This window comes from Tursiops truncatus, chromosome 18, assembly GCF_011762595.2.
Source record: "Tursiops truncatus isolate mTurTru1 chromosome 18, mTurTru1.mat.Y, whole genome shotgun sequence".
In the NCBI taxonomy this organism is placed as follows: domain Eukaryota; kingdom Metazoa; phylum Chordata; class Mammalia; order Artiodactyla; family Delphinidae; genus Tursiops; species Tursiops truncatus.
The window spans coordinates 8,939,016-8,962,922 of record NC_047051.1 but is presented as its reverse complement, the minus strand read 5'-3'; the positions used below and the strand labels follow the sequence as shown (position 1 = coordinate 8,962,922).

At 38.7% G+C, this 23,907-nt stretch overlaps 1 protein-coding gene across 2 annotated transcripts in view; it reads right to left on the bottom strand.

Annotated features, from left to right (window-relative positions):
- PDS5B (PDS5 cohesin associated factor B) overlaps nt 1-23,569 on the bottom strand; it is a 197,207-nt gene extending 173,638 nt beyond the window's left edge. The window contains exon 1 of one of the 2 annotated variants that reach the window (XM_033843432.2): nt 23,433-23,569. The gene's annotated coding sequence lies outside the window, so the exon portion shown is untranslated. Of the gene's footprint in view, nt 1-22,575; nt 22,703-23,432 lie in introns of those variants that run through there. The other variant, XM_073795032.1, reaches the window with a different exon arrangement.
- Nucleotides 23,570-23,907: the final 338 nt, after the last annotated feature.

Genomic DNA, 23,907 nt, shown 5'->3' with positions numbered 1-23,907 from the left:
ATTCCATGCAAATGGAAATCAAAAGAAAGCTGGAGTAGCAATACAAACATTAGATAAAATAATCTTTAAAACAAAGAATGTTACAAGAGGCAAGGAAGGACACTACATAATGATCAAGGGATCAAATCAAGAAGAAGATATAACAATTATAAATATATATGCAACCAACATAGGAGCACCTCAGTACATAAGGCACCTGCTAACAGCTATAAGAGAGGAAATCGAGAGCAACACAATAATAGTGGGGGACTTTAATACCTCACTTACACCAATGGACAGATCATCCAAAATGAAAATAAATAAGGAAACAGAAGCTTTAAATGACACAATAGACCAAATAGATTTAACTGATATTCATAGGACATTCCACCCCAAAACAGCAGATTACACTTCCTTCTCAAGGGCGCACGGAACGTTCTCCAGGACAGATCACATCTTGGGTCACAAATCAAGCCTCAGTAAATTTAAGAAAATTGAAATCATATCAAGCATCTTTTCTGACCACAATGCTATGAGACTAGAAATGAATTACATGGGAAAAAACGCAAAAAACACAAACAGATGGAGGCTAAACAATATGTTACTAAAGAGCCAAGAGATCAGTAAACAAATCAAAGAGGAAATCAAAAAATACCTGGAACAAATGACAATGAAAATATGACGATCCAAAACCTATGGGATGCAGCAAAGCAGTTCTAAAAGGGAAGTTTATAGCTATGCAAGCCCACCTCAAGAAACAAGAAAAATCTCCAATAAATAATCTAACCTTACACCTAAAGGAACTAGAGAAAGAAGAACAAACAAAACCCAAAGTTAGCAGAAGGAAAGAAATCATAAAGACCAGGGCAGAAATAAATGAAATAGAAACAAAGAAAACAGTAGCAAAGATCAATAAAACTAAAAGCTGGTTCTTTGAAAAGATAAACAAAATTGATAAATCATTAGTCAGACTCATCAGGAAAGAGGACTCAAACCAATAAAATTAGAAATGAAAAAGGAGAAGTTACAACAGACACCACAGAAATACAAAGCATCCTAAGAGACTACTACAAGCAACTCTATGCCAATAAAATAGACAACCTGGAAGAAATGGACAAATTCTTAGAAAGGTATAACCTTCCAAGACTGAACCAGGAAGAAATAGAAAATATGAACAGACCAACCACAAGTAATGAAATTGAAACTGTGATTAAAAATCTTCCAACAAACAGAAGTCCACGACCAGATGGCATCAGAGGTGAATTCTATCAAACATTTAGAGAAGAGCTAACACCCATCTTTCTCAAACTCTTTCAAAAAACTGTGGAGGAAGGAACACTCCCATACTCATTCTATGAGGCCACCATCACCCTGATACCAAAACCAGACAAAAATACTACAAAAAAAGAAAATTACAGACCAATATCACTGATGAACATAGATGCAAAAATCCTCAACAAAATACTAGCTAACAGAATCCAGCAACACATTAAAAGGATCATACACCATGATCAAGTAGGATTTATCCCAGGGATGCAAGGATTCTTCAATATGTGCAAATAAATCAATGTGACACACCATATTAACAAACTGAATAAAAACCATATGACCTCAACAGATGCAGAAAAAGCTTTTGACAAAATTCAACACCCATTTATCATAAAAACTCTACAGAGAGTGGGCATAGAGGGAACCTACCTCAACATAATAAAGGCCATATACGACAAACCCACAGGAAACATCATTCTCAATGGTGAAAAACTGAAAGCATTTCCTCTAAGATCAGGAACAAGACAAGGATGTCCACTCTCACCACTATTATTCAACAGTTTTGGAAGTCCTAGCCATGGCAATCAGAGAAGAAAAAGAAATAAAAGTAATACAAACTGGAAGAAGTGAAACTGTCACTGTTTGCAGATGACACGATACTACACATAGAGAATCCTAAAGAAGCCATCAGAAAACTACTAATCAATGAATTTGGTAAAGTTGCAGGATACAAAACTAATGCACAGAAATCTCTTGCATTCCTATACACTAATGATGAAAACTCTGAACGAGAAACTAAGGAAACATTCCCATTTACCACTGCAACAAGAAAAATAAAATACCTAGGAATAAACCTAACCAAGGAGACAAAAGACCTGTATGCAGAAAACTATAAGACACTGATGAAAGAAATTAAAGATGATACCAACACATGGAGAGATATACCATGTTCTTGGATCGGAAAAATCAATATTGTGGAAATGACTATACTACCCAAAGCAATCTACAGATTCAATGCAATCCCTATCAAATTACCAATGGTATTTTTTACAGAACTAGAACAAAAAATCTCAAAATTTGTATGGAGACACAGAAGACCCCGAATAGCCCAAGCAGTCTTGAGGGAAAAAAACGGAGCTGGAGGAATCATACTTCCTGACTTCAGACTATACTACAAAGCTACAGAAATCAAGACAATATGGTACTGGCACAAAAACAGAAACACAGATCAATGGAACAAGATAGAAATCCCAGAGATAAACCCACAAACCTAAGGTCAACTAATCTATGACAAAGAAGGCAAGGATATACAATGAAGAAAAGACAGTCTCTTCAATAAGTGGTGCTGGGAAAACTGGACAGCTACATGTAAAAGAATGAAATTAGAACACTCCCTAATACCATACACAGAAATAAACTCAATATGGATTCGAGACATAAATGTAAGACTGGACACTGTAAAACTCTTAGAGGAAAACATAGGAAGAACACTCTTTGACATACATCACAGCAAGATCTTTTTAGATCCACCTCCTAGAGTAATGGAAATAAAAACAAAAATAAACAAATGGGACCTAATAAAACTTCAAAGCTTTTGCACAGCAAAGGAAACCATAATCAAGACGAAAAGACAACCCTCAGAATGGGAGAAAATATTTGCAAATGAATCAACAGACAAAGGATTAATCTCCAAAATATATAAACAGCTCATGCAGCTCAATATTAAAAAACAAACAACCCAATCCAAAAATGGGCAGAAGATCTAAATAGACATTTCTCCAAAGAAGACATACAGATGGCCAAGAAGCACATGAAAAGTTGCTCAACATCACTAATTATTAGAGAAATGCAAATCAAAACTACAATGAGGTATCAGTGCACACCAGTTAGAATGGCCATCATCAGAAAATCTACAAACAACAAATGCTGGAGAGAGTGTGGAGAAAAGGGAACCCTCTTGCACTGTTTGTGGGAATGTAAATTGATACAACCACTATGGAGAACAGTATGGAAATCCCTTAAAAAACTAAAAATAGAATTACCATATGATCCAGCAATCTTATTACTGGGCATATAACCAGTGAAAACCATAATTCAAAAAGACACATGCACCCCAATGTTCACTGCAGCACTATTTACAATAGCCTGTTCATGGAAGCAACCTAAACGCCCATCGACAGATGAATGGATAAAGAAGTTGTAGTACATATATACAATGGAATATTACTCAGCCATAAAAAGGAACGAAATTGGGTCATTTGTTGAGAGTGGATGGATTTACAGACTGCCATACAGAGTGAAGTTAAGTCAAATATCGTATATTAACGCATATATGTGAAACCTAGAAAAATGGTACAGATGAACCAGTTTGCAGGGCAGAAATTGAGACACAGATGTAGAGAACAAATGTATGGACACCAAGGGGGGAAAGCCGTGGGGGGGGGGGGGGCGGGGGTGGTGGTGGTGTGATGAATTGGGAGATTGGGATTGACCTGTATACATTGATGTGTACAAAATTGATGTCTAGGGCTTCCCTGGTGGCGCAGTGGTTGAGAGTCCACCTGCCGTTGCAGGGGACACGGGTTCGTGCCCCGGTCCGGGAAGATTCCACATGCCGCGGAGCAGCTGGGCCCATGAGCCATGGCCGCTGAGCCCCCGCGTCCGGAGCCTGTGCTCCACAATGGGAGCGGCCACAACAGTGAGAGGCCCGCATACCGCAAAATTGACAGCTAACGAAACTGCTGTATAAAAAATAAATAAAATTCAAAAATTTTAAAAAAGAAAATATAGAGTTCTGTCTTATTCTAAAAATGTGTAAGCCTGACACAAGGTGTGTGTTAAGTTAGCAATTGTACTTAAAGGGCCAGTTTGAAATGAATGAAAATCAGCCTGAAGAGTTCTAATAATGGTGGAGTAGTTTTTGTCAACTCATTAAATTAATGCTTCCACAGATAGCAATTATAAAAAACAAATAAAAGCTGTGGATAAAACACTTTTAAGAATGACTTGAAGGCAGAACAAACCATCAACAGCGGGAAGAAATTGGAAATTTGACCAGTGAAAGAAGGGAAGTACACTGGAAAAGGTTCAAATTTACACAGCTTTTCCCCTGAGGGCATTCCTAGTCTGCAATAGCATGGGCTACTAGCAGAAAGTTGCAGTTTTATTAAGTTCATGGCCACAAAGTGGCTAGAAATAGAGGACAAATTCAGGAAAGGAGTTAGTCACAGCAGCAGAAGCCTCAAAAACTAATATAAACTTCAAATTCTTCACTGAGCCCTGAGGTGAGTATGCTCAGGGAAGATTTCAAGGAGCTCAATGGAAAACACCTGGAAATCTAGAAGAACTCATCAGCGATCTCAGCTGCTGCCCACTGGAGAGGAGACATGAGCCTGTCCAAGTTACAAGGGCTTAAAAACCACCTCAGGCTTTCTACAGACCCATCTTAAAGACCAAGCCTCCACAAGTTCAAGGTGATCAACCAGTTATTTAACTATACTCATCAGAAGATAAAGAGAATTTAGAGATATATCACCCACAACGTCCACTCTACAATTAAAATTTTCTAGACATGAAAAGCAGCAGGGAAGTGTGACCTACTGTCAAGAATGAAAATAAAACAATAAATGGAAAAAAACAATGAAATAATTCAAAGGAAGAAATTAACAAGCAAAGACTTTAAAGAAGCTACTATAAATTTGTTCAAGGACTTAATGGGAAACATGGTCACAATGGGGAATCTCAGCAGGTAATTGGAAATAGTTAAAAAATGAAATACTAGAACTGAAGAGTATGTTATTTCAAAGTGGGCTTAGAGATATCTGCACCACCATGTTCACTGCAACATTACTCACAACAGCCAAGACATGGAAACAACCTAAATATCCATCAATGGATGAATGAATAAACAAGATATAATATTCAAGAGAATATTCACCACAATAAAGGAGATACTGTCATTTGCAACAACATGGATGAACCTTGAGGACATTATGCTAAGTGAAATAAATCAGAGAAAGATAAATGCTGTATGATCTCACTTATATATGGAATCTAAAAAGCTGAACTCATATAAACAGAGAGTGGACAAGGGCTGGGGGGGGTGGGGGGAATGGGGAGATTTTTGTTAAAGAGCATAAACTTTCAGTTATAAGATAAATTAAGTTCTGGGACTCTAGTGTACAGCATGGTAACTATAGTTAACAATACTGTATTGTGTACTTAAAAGCTGCTAAGAGAGTAAATCTTAAATATTCTCACCACACACACAAAGTAATGTTAACTGTGTGAGATGACAGATGTGTTACCCCACCTTATTGCAGTAATCATTTAACAGTACATACATGTATCAGATCATCACACTATACACCTTAAACTTATACAATGTTGCTTATCAATTATATCTCAATGAAACTGGAAAATAAGTAAATAAATAAATGGGGGGGTGGGGAATGGGCTTGACAGCATATTAGAAGCAAAATAAAAAAGAATCAGTGACCTTGAAGACAAATCAGTAGAAATTATTCAATCTGAAGAACTGAGGGCAAAAGATTGAGAAAAAAAATTAAAAATAACAAACTCACAGACCTATATTACATTTTTAAGCAAAAGAACAAGAATCTCAGAAGGAGAAGAGAGAATGGAGCAGAAAAAGCATTTTGAAAAATGGCTAAAAATTGGTGAAAAAACCAATCTGCAAATCCAATGAGCTCAACTCTAAGCAGAATAACAAAAAAAAAAAGAAGAAGAAAAAAGAACACATCAAAGTGCTGAAAATTAAAGACGCAAAGGAGACCAGAAGACAATTAAGAAGAACCTTTAAGTCAACCAGAATCTATGTCCAACAAAAATATTCTTGAAAAATAAGAGTAAGCATATATATATATATATATATATATATATATATATATAAAAATACATACACTTACTCTATCTGGGTGTGGGTGTGTGTGTGTGTGTGTGTGTGTGTGTGTGTGTTTGTACATGTACACACGTAAGCTGAAAACTTTAATAACTAGACCGGGACATTACGCAATGTTAAAGGAAACTCAAGCTGAAGGGAAATGACATCAGGCGAAACTTAGATCTACACAAATAAAGAAAATCCGAAACAACTATGTAGTTATATACAAAACACTCTCTTGTTTCTCTCCTTAAATTCTTTAAAAGGCAACTGACTATTTAAAGCAAAAACAGCATTGTGTTGAACCAAAAATTAACACACCAATAGCAAAAAGATTAAATGTAATTATGCTTTTTAAGGTTCTTTCATTTTACATCAGGTGGCATAACGTTAATGCTAAATGAACTTTAAAAGTTAATCATGAATACTGTAATCCCTAGAGCAGCCACTTATACAAAGCAGTACAGTTTAAAAAGCCCATTAAAGATCTAAAATATTTTTCAAAATTTGACCAACATAAAAGAAGGCAATAAGAGAAGGAAGAGAGGAGACAAACTGACAAAACACAGAGCAAAATGGGAGAATTAAACTTACCCGTATAAATAACATTAAATGTAAAGTTAACAAGTCCTCCACTCAGAGACACAGTTTATTAGATATATTTACTATTAAAAGAAGGGAGGGAGGAAGGAAGGGAGGAAGGAAGGGGAGAAGGAAGGGAAGAAGGAGAGAAGGAAACCCATTAAATACATGCTGTCTATAAGAGACACACTTTAAAAACAAAGACACAATCACATTAAACATATAATAAAAAATTATACACCATAAATATAAATAGTAAACATAAGGGAACTGGTATAAGTAAACTAAAGTCAGAAAAAATTAACTTCAGTAAGAGAATTATCAAAGGTAAAAAGGTCAACTCATCCAGAAGGCATAACAATCCTAAATGGGAATGTATCTAATATCAGAGCTTGAGGGGAAAACTACATGGAGGAAATACATGAAGCAAAAGCTGAAAAAGTTACAGGAAGAAATGAACAAATGCACAGGTATATTTGGAAACTTTAATACCCCTCTCTCAGCAACTGAAATGGATAAAAAACAATCCACAGGCATATAAATCAGGGGTCAGCAAACTGCAGGACCTCTGCCCATCTTTGTAAATGAAGTTTTATTATAACACTGCCATGCCCATTCATTTACATACTGCCACGGCTGCTTTTTGCACTACAAGGGCAAAGTAGTTAAAACAGAAACAGTATAATTCACAAAACCTGAACTATTGTCTATACAGCCCTTTGCAGGACATTTTCTGACCTCAGATATAGGTGATTTAAAGAACACTACTAACCAACTTAATTGTATGAGACTATATACTACACCATACAATATGTCTCACATTTCAAAAGACAGAAATCTTACAGAGTATGTTCTGTGACTACAAAAGAATTACATAAAAAATCAATTTCAATAAGCTATCCAGGAAAACCCAAAATATTTGAAAATTAAGCAACACACTTCTAAAAAAATCCATGAGTCAAAGAAGAAATCACAAAGGAAATTAGAAAATATTTTGAACTGAAAATGAAAATACAACATATAAAAATGTGGGGGAAATTATAAATTTAAGTGCTTATATTTAAAAACAAAGTCTTAAATTTAAATATCGAAATTCCCTAATTAAATACCTAAATTTCCAGCTTAAGAAGCCAGGGAATAAAAAGAACAAATTAAACCAATTGAAAATAAGAGTGAAGGAAATTATCAAGATAAGCACAAAAGTCAATTAAATTATTGAAACCAAAAGCTGTGGAAAGAAAACTGCTAAACCTGTAGCAAGAATGACCAAGGAAAGAAGAGTGTAAAGAGGGGTCACTACAGATCCTACAGACATGAAAAGGATCACAAGGGAAAATTACACTCTTTCTGCCAAAAGGCTTGATAACTTAAATGAGACAGATATACTGCTTGGGGGGAGAAAGACAAAACAGAAAATCCATATAACCATATATTTACCAAAGAAACAAAACCTGTTACCAAAAATCTTCCCGCACGCACAAAAAAACCTCCATGCCTAGATGGTTACCAAACGTTAAAGAAATTATATCAATCATATACAAACTATTTCTGAAAACAGAAGAGGAAACATTTCTTGGTTTCAGAAGGCTAGTCTAACCATGCTATTAGAAGGCATTACAAGAAATGGCAATCATAGACCAATATTCCCCCTGAACACAGACACTTAAATCCTCAACAAAATATTAGCTGACCAAATTCAGAAACAGATAAAAGGACAATACATCATGACCAAATGAGATTAACCCAAGATTGCAAAATTGGTTTAACTTACAAAAATCAATAAATATAATTCACCATAATAACAGAATAAAGCATAAAATCCATAGTCGTCTCAATAAATACAAAAAGGGGGGGACATCTGGCAAAATTCAACACCCATCCATAATTTAAAAATTAAAATCTCACTAAACTGGGAATAGAAGGGAACACGCTCCATCTGATTTCTTTTAATCTACAAAAAAATCACTGCTGACATTCTACTTAATGTTAAAAGACAATGTTTTCCCCTTAAGATGTGGAATAAAACAAGAATATCCATTCCCACCATCTCTTCAACATTAAATTGAAAATGCTAGACAGTGCAATAAAGTAACACAAAGAAATAAAAAGCTTATAAAGATGGGAGAAAAAAGAACAAAACTGTCTTATTCACAGATATGATTGTTTTTGTAGAGAAAATCCTAAATCTACAAAAAAACTATTGGAACTAAATGAATTTCAGCAAAGGCAAAGAATACACACACAATTTTTAAGACAACTACTGTATCTGGATATATTATCAGAAAAAAATAAAAAAATAAAATTTAGAAAATAGCATCAAAAAGAAAAATCTTTAGGAATAAATTAACTGCAAGATCTCTACGGAGAACATTAAAATGTTACTTTACATTGTATGTATATATGTTAATATGTTAACAAAATCATATTACATAATTGACATAGTAACATAACATTAATACGGAAAAACCTACTTCATTGAGCTGGCGTAAAGATCTTGCACAGATACATAGATACATAAATATAAATTTGTTTATAGTACGTATCAAAAAAAGATGACCTAAATAAAAGGAGAGGTGAACAACTGTACTAATAATCTACTGCTGTGTAATAAACTACTCCAAAACTTCAGCAGTTGAAAATAACATTTATTTTCTCACACAGTTTCTAAGGGTCAGGAATCCAGGAGCAGCTTAGCTGGTGTGTCTGGCTCAAGGGTCTCTCATGAGGTTGCAAACTGTAGTGAGGTCTACACTCAACTGAAGGCCTGAGGATCCACTCAAGACTACTAGCAGAAGGCCTCAATTCTTTGTCATGTGGATGTCTGGAGACAATATTCCACTGGTCTCTTGCATTTCTTTCTGCACATCTTGCAACTGAGGATCTCACTGCCCTTTGTTCCAGACTAACTTCCCAAAGGTGTTTATAAAGTGAACAGTTGTGGAAGATAAAGTCTCCTCCAGAGCAAAGAACAGGTATGCTTACCGCCCATTAAAAAAATATCCAGGTTCCCTATGTTCGGAATTCCTCTCTTGTAATGCAAGCACTGCATGTGCAGTTGTCATCTGACCCTCTTCATATCAAGTGTGATTTGGAGCTTGAGGAACTGGTGCAAAAATGCTGAAAGTACCCTGGCTACTACTATAGCTGTGACAATAACCTGTCTTTCGACGCAGACCCAAGAGTCTCATGTCTTCTATCAGCATCCGTGAAACTGCAGTAGGCTAATTTGTTAGCTTGCAAGTAGGGTAAAATCTCAGCTCCTTCACAGGCTTGACAATGGGCCTCTCTACAACATGGCAGCTGTTTTCTCCTAGAGTGACTGATGAGAGAGAGAAAGACTAATACACAAGCCACTGTGCCTTTTACAACCTAATTTCAGAAGTGACTTCAACTATATTATATTGGTTACACAGATCAACCCTAATATAATGTGCAAGGTGACTACAAAAGGATACAAATACAACCAGGCAGAGATCAATGGGAAGCATGTTAAAGGCTGACTACCAAATTCCATATTGTTATAGGTCAGTTCTCCCTAAATATTTTATAGAGAAACACAATCCCCATCAAAATCCCAAAAGGTTCTTTTTTTTTCTGTAGAAACTGACAAACTGATTTTAAAATTTATATGGAAACACAAAGGAACTAGACTGGACAAACAATATTAGAGGTTTCACACTATTTGATTCCAAGACTTAAGGTGATAGAGACAGTATGATACTAGCATAGCAGAAACAATTAGATCAAAGAAACAAGAAAGTCCAGAAACAGATCCATACATATATGTGTTCAAACATTCCTGGACAGGGCTTCCCTGGTGGCGCAGTGGTTGAGAATCTGCCTGCCAATGCAGGGGACACGGGCTCGAGCCCTGGTCTGGGAAGAACCCACATGCCGCGGAGCAACTAAGCCTGTGAGCCACAACTACTGAGCCTGGGTGTCTGGAGCTTGTGCTCCGCAATGAGAGGCCGCGACAGTGAGAGGCCCGCGCACCGTGATGAAGAGTGGCCCCCGTTCGCCGCAACTAGAGAAAGCCCACACACAGAAACGAAGACCCAACACAGCCAAAAATAAATAAATAAACAAATAAATAAAAACATTCCTGGACAAAAACACAAAGGCAGTCCAGTGCAGAAAAGAAAACAAAATTTTTCAAACAATGGTGTTGGGACTGGATAAATGCATTTGTAAAAATGAACCTCAATACCTATGAAACTTGTAAAAGAAAACAAGGGAAATTATTTCAAGACTTGGGAGTAGGCAAAAGCTTCTTAAAACTCAAATCTATTAAAGAAAAAAATTGATTAATTGAACTTCGTCAAAATTAAAAACTTTCGCTTATCGAAATACACTGTTAAGGAAAACAAAAACTTACAAACTGGGAGAAAATACTCTCAATGCATTGATGTGACAAAAAACATATCCAGACTATATTAAGAATTCTTACACATCAATAATAAAAAGATAACCAATTTTTTTTAATGTGCAAAAAACAGGGATATTCCACAAAAGAAAATACACTAATTATTGACAATTGTCAATAACCATATGAAACATCATTAGGTCGCAAGGAAATCCAAAATAACACAAGATACCATTTCACTTCCACTAAATAGCTAAAATTTAACAAATGATTATCCAAATGCTGGCAAGGATGTAGAGCAACTAGAACTAACACAGAGTCACAGTGAGAGTATGTAAGAGAAAACTGAAAAACTACACAGCAGTTTTTTGTATAGTAAAACACACATCTGCCTGTGAACCAGCAATTTCAATCCTAGGCATTTACTCAAGAGAAATGAAAACACATGTTTGCAAGAAGATCCCTGCAGGCCTTATTCTTAACAACAAGAAACTGGAAACAACTCAAATATCCATCAACAGAAGAAAAGATAAACTCTGGTATATTCATCTAACAAAATACTACTCAGCAATAAAAAGAACTCTGACACATCCAACCTCATAGATGCATCTGGAAATATATGTTAAGCAGAAGCAGCTAGATGCAAAAAAGCACACACTGTATGATGACCAAACAAAATAATCTACATTGTTAGAAATCACAGTGCTTGGGAGAGAGGAGAACGGAATGGAAAGGGCAACCATTAAACTTTCTGGGGTGATGAGAATGTTCTTTATCATCTTTTGGTTATCAGTTACACGGGTATAATTGTCACAACTAAAAGTGAACAGCTAAAATCTGTACATTTTATTGTATTTAATTTACATCTCAATATAAATAAATTAAAACAAATTTTAAAAATAAATTTGAGCTCATAGTATTAATTTTCCATTTTTTCTTTGTCTTGGGTTGTCCACATATATACTTAGTGTGTATATATATATATATATATATATATACACACACACATTTATGGGTTATCGGTAATTGTTACTCATCTACTATGTGCCAAACATGATGCTTGCTTACAAAATAACTGTTAAGTTCATGCCTCAAGAGGATAACAATCTAAAGCAAGGAAATACACGATAACAATACACAATGTGAGGGTTTACATTATAAAGATATACACAGGGAGGACTTCCCTGGTGGCGCAGTGGTTAAGAATCCTCCTGCCAATGCAGGGGACACAGGTTCGAGCCTTGGTCCGAGAAGATCCCACATGTCATGGAGCAACTAAGCCCTCGAGCCACAACTACTGAACCTGTGCTCTAGAGCCCTCGAGCCACAATTACTGAGCCCGTGCCTAGAGCCCATGCTCCGCAACAAAGAGAAGCCACCACAGTGAGAAGCCCATGCACCCCAACGAAGACCCAACACAGCCAAAAATAAAAATTAATTAATTAAAAAAAAAAAGATATACACAGGGACTTGTGAGAAGGAGAAAAGGGCACCATACACTGCCTGAAAGAAGAGTTAGGTAACAGAAAAGCCTTTTCGTTAGGTGAAGGATGAAAAGCAGGACTTCGGACATGCAGACAAGCAGGAATGGATCATTATAAGCAGAGAAATACCACGTGCAAAGACACAGAGGCAAAGAGTCTAAAACAACAGGGAGCTAGGAGCAGTTCAGTGTTTTTGGAGTTTGGAGAACCTATGGAAAAAAGGGAAATGCCAGCAAGGTAGACAGGTACCATTCTAATGTTAAGGCATTTGCATTATAGAGGCAGTGAAGAGCCACTGAACAGCTTTAAGCAAGGGAAGGACACATACAAATCTGCAACTACAAGTATCACTCTGCTAACACTGTGAGAAAAAGCCTAAAAGAGAGTGAAAAATGGAAGCAGAGCTACCTGTAAGAAGGCACCTGCAACAAGCAAGTCATGTTTCCTTTTAGTAAACCAATCGCCGCACATGGACTGAAGAGAAATTCAAGAACCCCCAAAATGGACAGGAAAATGAGTGAAAATTAAACTCAGAGTGTTCACAGAAAAAAAAAGAATGATCAAAATGGCCCAAACAAAGGATACTCATCTGCACTCATAAGAGAAATGTAATGACATAAATCACAGCAAGATCCTTTCTGACCCACCTCCTAGAGAAATGGAAAAAAAAAGCAAAAATAAACAAATGGGACCTAATGAAACTTAAAAGCTTTTGCACAGCCAAGGAAACCATAAACAAGACGAAAAGACAACCCACAGAATGGGAGAAAATATTTGCAAATGAAGCAACTGACAAAGGACTAATCGCCAAAATTTACAAGCAGCTCATGCAGCTCAATGTCAAAAAAACAAACAACCCAATCCAAACATGGGCAGAAGACTTAAATAGACATTTCTCCAAAGAAGGTATACAGATTGCCAACAAACACATGAAAGGATGCTCAATATCACTAATCATTAGAGAAATGCAAATCAAAACTACAATGAGGTATCACCACACACCGGTCAGAATGGCCATCATCAAAATGTCTACAAACAGTAAATGCTGGAGAGGGTGTGGAGAAAAGGGAACCCTCTAGCACTGTTGGTGGGAATGTAAACTGATACAGCCACTATGGAGAACAGTATGGAGGTTCCTTAATAAACTAAAAATAAAACTACCATATGATCCAGCAATCCCACTCCTGGCCATATAACCTGAGAAAACCATAATTCAAAAAGAGTCATGTACCACCATGTTCACTGAAGCACTATTTACAATAGCCAGGACATGGAAGCAACCTAAGTGTCCACTGACAGACAAATGGATAAAGAAGCTGTGGCCCATATATACAATGGAATATTACTCAACCATAAAAAGAAATGAAATTGAGTTATTTGTATTGAGGTGGATGGACCTAGAGTCTGTCCTGTCATACAGAGTGAAGTAAGTCAGAAAGAGAAAAACAAATACCATATGCTAACATATATATGGAATCTAAAAAAAAAAATGGTTATGAAGAACCTAGGGACAGGACAGGAATAATGACGCAGATGTAGAGAATGGACTTGAGGACACGGGGAGGGGGAAGGGTAAGCTGGGAAGAAGTGAGAGAGTGGCACTGACATATATACACAACCAAATGTAAAACAGATAGCTAGTGGGAAGCAGTCGCACAGGGAGATCAGCTCCGTGCTCTGTGACCACCTAGAGGGGTGGGATAGGGAGAGTGAGAGGGAGACGCAAGAGGGAGGGGATATGGGGATATATGTATATGTATAGCTGATTCACTTTGATAAACAGCAAAAACTAACACACCATTGTAAAGCAATTATACTCCAATAAAGATGTTTTAAAAAAAAGAGAGAAATGTAAATTAAAACTACACTGAGGTACCATTTTTCACCTATCATATTGGCAAAAATCTAAAAAGTATCATTGTATGCTGTTGCGGCAAGGCTATAGGAAAACAACTACTCTCATGTATACATTACTGTGACAACCCTCACAAAGGACAACGGAACTATATCTATCAAAATTATATCCTACAACCCTCATGAAGGACAACTTAACAGTATCTATCAAAATTGTATCCGCTTTATTCTTTGACCCAACAATTCCACTTCTAGGAAGTTAATCTACAGACACACTTGCATGTGTACACGATGATATATGTACAAGGTTGTTCATGCAGTATTTTTATAATAGCAAGAACTGGAAACAATTTAACTGTCCATCAGTGGGCTAGTTAAATTACGGTCCATAAATGAACACTCTGCAGCTGTTGAGAAAGAGAGCACACATACTAGAACTTTATATACTAATACAGAAAGATCTCCAGGGTATACTGTTAAGTGACATAAATAAATAAATAAAAGGCAAAGCAGTTAAAGTTTCCAACATTAGTGTAAAACATGTGTTGGGGTAAGGGGAGGCATGGGGTGGGATACATATACTTGTACAGCGTTGTATTTTTTAAACCCCCAGAAGGATATATAAAAAACCCAATAATACTAGTAAGCTATTGTAGAGGAGTCTGGGAACTTTACAGATGAGGAAGGGTATGGAAAAGAGACTTTTTTCTCTTTTTGGTTTTTTACTTTTGAAGTATTACTGTGTAGATAGTGTTTAAAAAAAACAACTTTGAACTACTGTATCAGAATCAACAGGCTTTGTTAACTCATTTGATTTGAGAAGTAAAGGAGACAGAGAGATCAAGATGACACCCAAGTTGCTGCCTTGATGACAAACCTAGCCATTCAACTTAAAAAAAAATTGTATTAACCAATGCAGATGTTAAAGGATAAAGGAAGGCAGCTCAGTTTTGGACATGTACTGGAAGTGTTGTGTCTGATGGCATATGAGAAAAAGATAGGAAATTGAGAAGAAACGTTAGGGATATGGCTGTTAATAGAAGCCTTGGAGGAAAAAAAGGGAAAACATTTTATATGAGCCTAATTTACCTAGGAATTATTTATTCTGTAAACCCAATTAACCCAGAGAATAAAACTAAAAAGGCAACTAACTCAAAGTGACAGCATAAGGCCACACAATCATACCCTTTTCTCACAGACACCAGGCTCTCACTAAAAGCTTACTTATTTGTTACATTTAGATAACTTCCCAAGTTCACAACAGATTAGAAACATCAAAAAAGGGTGCGGGTGAGAATTCCCCAGCTGTCCAGTGGTTAGGACTTGGTGCTTTCACTGCCGAGGGCCCGGGTTGGATCCCTGGTCCAGGAACTAAGGTCCCTCAAGCCTCGAGGTGTGGCAAAAAGTAAATAAATAATTTTTTTTTTAAAAGGGTGCAGGTGGAGCTACCAGAGGCAACCATTTGGCAGCAGCATGAGGCAGCAAAAAAAAAAGAAAGATGAGAATACCACCAATACCTCAAAAAAGCACAGCATTCTTCAAGTGCTCTTCACAGAGCCAGAGTACCATATTTTATCATCTAAGACTTGGCCAAAATGGTCCCTCCTTTAAGAAGTTTTTCATGGTTCCTACACTCTTAACCTAAGTAATTAATCTCCCTTTAACAAATTTCCAATTTCAAGTATGTTGTTTACACCTTCCTGAAAGCACTTTATTCTGCCTCGTTTTATAATTATTTTACAATTATAACTGGTATTTTGTGATACCAGTCTCCTTCTTCCCACTTGAATATAGATCTCTTAAATAAAGGTGTATCTTTCATCTTTATATCTCTGAGCACAATTTCCTTACATAGTATAGCATGCAAATATCCATTCAACAAATATCCATCTTTGCCTTCTCTAAAGTGTTGTGAATGGACCTGCCACAAATAGAGTCTCCCTGCCCCAAGTTATAGTTTTCTATTAAGTACTTACATACTTGTCACCAAGCATCTGGCCTGCCTTATATCAAAAACTAATTTAAGGGGTGACTGGAAGTGACCGCTAATGGGTTTAGGGTTTCTTTTATAAGAGACAAAAATATTCTAAGAGCAGATTGTGGTGATGGTTGCACACACCTGCGAATGTACTAGAAGTTGATGAGTTGCACAGTTTCAATAGGTGAACTGTATGGAATGTGAATTATATCTCAATAAAGCTGATTTTAAAAATGAGATACCTGCTATTATTCCCCACTTCACAGATTTAAGAAACTGAGGCTTGGCAATTAGGTAATTTATCCACGGTGACACAACTAGCTAGTGATGGAGGGAGGATAAAAACTCAAGCAATCTTGACTCTATGTCTATATGCTTAACCGCCATGCTCTTCTGCTTTCCTCAGCAAAGGACTTCACTTATCAAGCATCATATTAAATGCCTAAATATGTTCCTACTGCTGTTCAAGTCTTCAATGCTAGTGACCTTCCAAACTCCACGTAGGACTGCAAAGCCTTGACCTAATTATGTTACACCATGAAGGTAGAGGAGAAGGAAAGCAAAACGCTGAAAAGAAAGGGACCAAAGAGACAGAGGAGGAAAAAAATGTACTCAAGATCTATATTTCAAAGCTTTCCATTCTGAGCATAAGACTACATGAAACATTACTACTGCTTGACTGCTATCATCAAAGTTGGTGGGCAGGCCTAATTCACCTGAGCTGGGAGCTTCCTGGACTAGGTCTGCTGAATCCAGGGTTTCTTGGCAAAAGAGACATTTTAGGCCAGATAATTTTTTGTTGTGGAGGGCTGCCCTACACATTGTAGGATGTTTAGCAGCATCCCTACCTCTACTCACTAGATACCAGTAGCACCACTCTTCCCGCCCCCCTCCCCCCACCCCCAGTTGTGACAACCAAAATGTCTCCAGGCATTGCCAAAGGTCCTTGGGCGAGGAGCTGGGGAAGGAAGCGGTGTTCAAAATCTCCCCCATTTGAGAGCCGCTGGCCTAGACTAAAGGTAAAGTTGAAAAAGGGCCAGCCATTTGATATTAACTCATGTATATAATAACTGGAGACAAAAACTTTTTTTTAACCAGCTTTACTGAGACATCTTTGACACATAAAAATGTAGATATTTAAGGTATACAGCTTGTCTTTTGATATATGTATGCACTGTGAAAAGATCACCACAATCAAGCTAATTAACACATCTCTACATACTTACCATTTGGGGGGGGTTGGGATAGGGGGTAACAGACAAGAGCCTTTTAAATCAATTGCCTCCCAAACCTACTAAGAAAAAAAACTTACTTCATTAAAAAAAAAATGTGAAGCTGAGGTGGGGGCAGCATGTAGGGATTAAATAGGAACAAAGCTCATGTAGTCATGCCAACTTCTACACAGGTCAGCATGTAAGGTCCCTGACACTAGCAGAATATCAACTATAAAGAGGGACTACTAAAGATCAAAAAATAGATCTAAAGAACATTAGAAATGAGAACTGCTCCCTTTGGTTTGAAGAAAAATCAGTTTCCCTTATAATAAAAACTAAGTGTTCCTCATCTCTGGAAGAACTGAAATATCAAAGTCAAGGCTGCCACCCCACCAGGGAAGAGGAGCAAGTCAAATGACAGTATAAATAAAAATGAAATGACAGTTGGGGCACAAGGGGGGAGTGGTGAGACAAGACAAGTAGACAGTAGGAGATAGAGCTTACCCTATATGAAATTACTTGCCCTGACTCTCAAATCTCCCTTCCTGCCTTTATATAATCTTCCATTAAGACCAAGTTAAGGGCTTTCAATACTTAACCTCTGGTTATTGTTCAAAGTCTAGCACTGCAGCCTCTCCATTCAGAGCACTGCTCCCCCTCAACGTGCCATGGGCTCTGAAACCTTATTTCTCTCTAAAAGTTCCATCTCCCTCAAACCATTTTAGATGGGGGGTAGGGGTGCACAGATAACTTAACCTACTCAATCTAAAGTGTGCGCTGCAAGTAACCTCTGCCCAATAAGCATACAAAAATGTTTTCCCCTCCTCATAATCAACAAAATGCAAACCCAAAACAAGATACAAACTTCACATATCAAATCAGCAAAAGGCATAAAGTTTAATAAAGCCCAATGTTGGCAAACATGTAACAGTCATAGTCATATACTGTCGGTTTGTGTAAGTAGTTACAACCTACATACCACTCAAAAGGAGTCAGAATAAATTGTGGTGACACATGCATATAATACTCTAATCATTGTTTAAATTATGTTGATCTATATGTGCCAATATGAGAAGAGCTACATGACATCAACTACAGAAAAAAGTAAATTTCAGGAAAAAAGTAAACAATATAGCTTTTAATAACAACAACAAAAAAAAAGCAGTAAGTATAATACTATTTGCATAAATTTTTTGAAAAGTAAATTTTCTGAAAACTGTTAACAGTGGATTACCTTTTAGGGGGAAGAGATAAAGTAGCTTTTATTTTTATTTTCTGTACCACAAGAATTTCCTTATCATATACATGTATAACTTTTAACTTAAAATATACAATTCTTTAAAGTACTCTGTTCCCGCCAACTTTAACAACAACTCTCACTACCAACTCTCCATACACACCCCAACCCCCATCCCAATATCTGAAGGTTAACTGAAATTGCCTGGCGGAATTTCAACTACTTAGGGATGCATTCTGTAAATACACTTTGGATATATATCTGGGACTTTTCTTTAAAAATCTCTTCCCTTACTTCTCTAAAACCACCTCTGAGATGAAAGGGAAAAAGAATCCCTACACTGCCCAGGGAACCACAAACTCTTGTTTCCTTTTGGGCCCCCTAACCATTCTCTCCAAGAGAGAGACAATGCTTGTGGTCATAATGTCCCCTCCTTCACTCTCCCACATAAAGAGCAACCTCAACTGTCACTGAAGAGGGAGGAAGGCCTGGCCATGGTAGAATCACTTAACAGCAGGGATCCTACTCTGGTTTTTCTCAGCTCTCATCACCTTGGTGCAAGTGGCAAACCACCACTAGAAACTTCTATAGGGCAGAGTCTCAGTCCTGTTTATTACATCATCCATGGTACAGTATATATATGAAGCTTACTATTTGTTCATTTTAACTGAATCAGGTCAGAGCAATCTCTGTCAAAGGGAAGCAAGTTAGTGGAGTACTTCTAGATCATGGTCCTTTAAAGATGCCTCAAATTAGCTTCCTGCTTATCAGTCTTTCCTCCACTCCCCTTGGCTGACTTATAAGTGTTACACAGCTAAACCAAGTATTTCTAATTACTGCTTATTACTGATGTCTAATCATTAGAGCACAATAACTATCATGGATATTTTTAAACATCTCAGAGTAATGGCTTTAAGATTTAAACAACTAAATTTAACTAATCTGAGTTTAATCTTCACGATTTTCTCACAGAGCATGATCATCCCTATCAACTGAAACAATTACAGCAAACTTATCCTTAATTTTGAACTAATTAGTGAGAAAGAGTTATAAAACCTTTTTAAGTATTGGGGAAAATGGTTATAATCAGGTGGTTCATGACAGTACAGTGTGAGGAAGAGCTGACCTCTACACTCCAAGGAAGCACAATTTTGAACCATTTGGCAACTTCTTAAATAAACTAAAAAAGTAAATATGTTCTCAGAGAAATTACTGGGTTTATTGTTAGACTAAGTATTTTTGGAATTTTTAACATTTCCAAACAGGAATACTCAAACCAAATACAATTTTCTCCAAACACCTACTGTAACTGGAAGCAAATGACTTGTGTAGCAAATTGAGTTTAAAAGTAAAAAAAAAGAAAGTAAAAAATAAAAAAAAAACACATTCATGCACACATGCATCTTATAACAAAATAAAGTTCAACACTAACTTCCAAATTACCCTGGCTTACAAGTTTAACAAAGAATAAATAAATGCCTTGTCAAATACTGTTACACAATGAAAGATCAAGCAACTCCAGGAGACAGAGACATGCAAGAGGTTATCTTCTGAGACAATTTAAGTGGACCGCATCCTGGATAGAAATTATTAAAACCAGACTCTGAAACAGATGGTTAACCTCGAAACTTTCTTGGTTGAATGAAAAAAAAGGGGGGAAAGGAGAAAGAGAATAATATGCTACCTGGCAATAATTTTAAATATTGCTTAAGTCCTGAATAAAACAATACAGACCACGTGGATACTTCTAAGCCTCCAGGAGATGTAAGGGCTGCCTCAATTCCACAAGAATATGACTGTGACTTTGAATAAATCAATCAAGTTACAATCTGAACCTAATTTCTCATGCATATAATGAGTTGGAGATCATCTAAATTTCCTTATAGCTCTCTAACACTAATAAAGGAAACACAAATTTATTCTTTTCTAACATAGATTATATACAGTACTTGTCATCCAAGTGAAATCAGTGAGCTCTCCTGTTAGTTCTAGGCACACATGATCAAAAGAAGTAGCACTGAAGAAGCCACAGGACAATCCTAATCTCCAAGAGGGAGAAGCAGAAAGAACACAATCTCCCAAAATATTCCGCTCTACACAAAGTTTTGGGTACCATTCAGTCTTCACCAGGGTAAGCCCTGTCTAATACAGCGTATCACTTTATTTTAGGCTTAACAAATTATTGACAAAGCCTGGTCCTCAAAACATGACTCTTTGTATCCATTAAAGTTGCAAACCATTTTAAAATAAATTTAGAAATTAAAACTTTTATCCAACAGCCAACTCAGTAGAACTTCTTGTCAAATATGCTTAGTACAAAACATTCCACGACAGCAAGGATCACTATCTTCACCACGTTATCTCCTCTAATTCTCGGGAAAAGTGAGGAAAAAGGCATAACCAGACAAGAATGAAAGTGACAGGAAGAGTCAAAAGCCACTGTAAAAAAACAAAGTTAACACAAGGAGAATCAACCTCAACAAAAAAGGAGAAAATAAGAAAGGGCACAAAAGTTCTTTAAGAAAAAATAAAGGCCAATACAAACACTACCTTGTCATTTAAAATACTCACACGTTCAAGTAAAACCCAGAGTATAATTTTTTAAACCATCAAAAAAGCACACACAAAAAAATCACTATTTCGGTAATCAAAGAATATCTAATGTGCACCTTTTCTATATACATTCGTACATTTATTTTGAAAGAATAATGTTCTCATTTAAGGTTTTTTTTTTTTGAAAGAATAATGTTCTCAATTTTTTTTTTACAGTTAAGGTTTTCAAAATAAATCTACCTTTCAATAAGAAGTTCCATGTTGAAACTGTCACCTACATATTCATCACTATAAATTTTAATTAGGTTTTCTGCTATCACCAGACGACAGCAGATTAATCGTTCCACAAACTGACCTGCACACACCAGAGGAATGCTCATCTTATTGTCTAAAATTGCTAACATCTCCGACATATGTACTGCATAAATAAGTGTCCTTTCTAGCCCATATTTTGCTTAATACCATGTTTGTGCTTTTAACTATTTTACTTGACTACTGCTTACGTAAGTATAGAAAATGCTCTATCTTGGAACTTCATCTACATGTGTTGAGAACAATGATTATACTGCCATTCAAGTTTTAAATAATTATGACTTACAGCTCGCCTCATATATAAACACACTTGAACTTTTAGAAGTTATTAGGAAGACAGTAGAAGACCTCCAAAACTCACTCAAGACCACAGACCAACCTTCGAACGTAAAGGCTACATCCACAGTCTCCCAAACGGTTTAACAAACAGGGTTGGGTAGGGTCGTTCAGGACAGTACTGCCCATCCATCATTTCATAACAGAAGTGTGAGAAGAGCGTTCAAAGCACGTCCTTCAAAATCAAATAAAGGGTTCCCTTTCGGGAGTTGGTTAGGATGCCGAAACGTGTCAAGTAGGCAGGGACCTGCTCTTTCAAACCCTACCCCGAGTTTACACCGGCCGCGAAGGAACGCAGGAACAGGCAACTCTGAAGCCGACGAGGTGCAGCGTTTCAGGGTTCAGACTCATTCCCTCGAATAACTGTACCGCGGCTTAACGTAGCTTCAACGTATATACCAATAGGCAACAGCAGCAAGAAACCACAAACAAGCGTTTCCTCTCGACCAGAAACTTTTCAGGTGTCACTAAGATAAGAGACTGCAAAAATGTCAACTGTACAGCTGCACACCGTTTGCATGGTCGCTCCGACTCCGAGGCTTCCGAAAGGAAAACTAGAACTCAGTGATGGCCCGGGAGAAGCCACTCCAGCCCGTGCTGGACTCTTCCTCAACTAGGTCCTCGGGTGCCTCCAGCACCAGCTCCAAGAGGCGCGGTAGGCGCGCTTTATCTCCCGCGACTGGCAAGTAACAGGATAAAAATGTCACTCGGTCGGCCCGTTGTCGTCGCCCGGAGCGGAGGCTGCACGGCGCGGGCGACCCAGCGGCGGGGGCGAGGGCGCCGAGGCCCGCACACCGCCCCGAGGTCAGCCCCGACCCGCGCTCCCCGACCCTCGCCCGGAAAGGGGAAAACCCGCCCGCGGGAGGATTCAACAGGAGCGCCGCGCCGCCCGCCTGCCGCCCGGGAAACAGCCGCCGGGCTGCCGGGCGCTGGGGGAGGGGCGGCGGGGCGCGGGCGGCGGGGCGGCGGGCAGCCGGCGCGGACCCCCGGCCGCGCGCAAGGTCACCGCCCGCCGCCCGCCGCCCTCGTCGCCGCGGGCGCCCCAGCCCTGCCAGGGCGGCAAGTTTAATTTCCAGAGCCTGCGGCTGAGCCCGCGGCGTGGAGGGAGCGCGCCGGCCGTGGGGCCCTCCCCACCCCCACCGCAGAACCCGGCCCACGCCCCCGGCCCGCGCCCTACTCCTCCCGGCCCCGCCGCCGCCAGGCAGCCAGCGGCTGCAGCCCCCGATGCCGGGAAGCGAGTCTCGGCTGGCAGGCGGGCGGCGCTTGAGCCCCGCCACAGACTCAGCCGCGGTGGCGGGCGCTGAAAAATGGAGCGCGGCGACCAGAGGGAAGAGACATTTTCTTCCCGTTAACTGAATTGCTTCCTACCTCCGGGTGGCCGACTCGCTACTCCTCTCCGCTGCTCTCCGGGATCCGCCGCCGCCGCCGCATCCAATCGCCTCCTCCCCCCCCTCCCCTTCCGCAGCCAGCCCGGCCGTTCCTCCTCTTCTCCGCTTCAAAATGGCGCCAAGCGCTATTCGGCGGCTGCTCCAATCGAACCGCCGCGGACAGCACCCGAGGGCAGGCAGAGCGCCGCGTGGGTGCGCAGCGCCCCCTGCCGACCGGACAGCCTCGCGCGCGCGCGCTCGCCGGCCCTTCCGCCCCGCCCCGTGCGCGCGCGCGTGCCCGCCTCCGCTCCGCCCCGCCCCGCCCGTCGCGCGCGCACGCAGCCACACGGGCACGCCGCCGCTGTAGCCGCGGTGGCGGCGAGACCGGCAGCTGTCAATGCTTTCTCGCTTCCTTGACGTTTGCCGAAAACCACATAAATTGTTATATATCTCTAGCCTTACAGATAAAAGTTGGG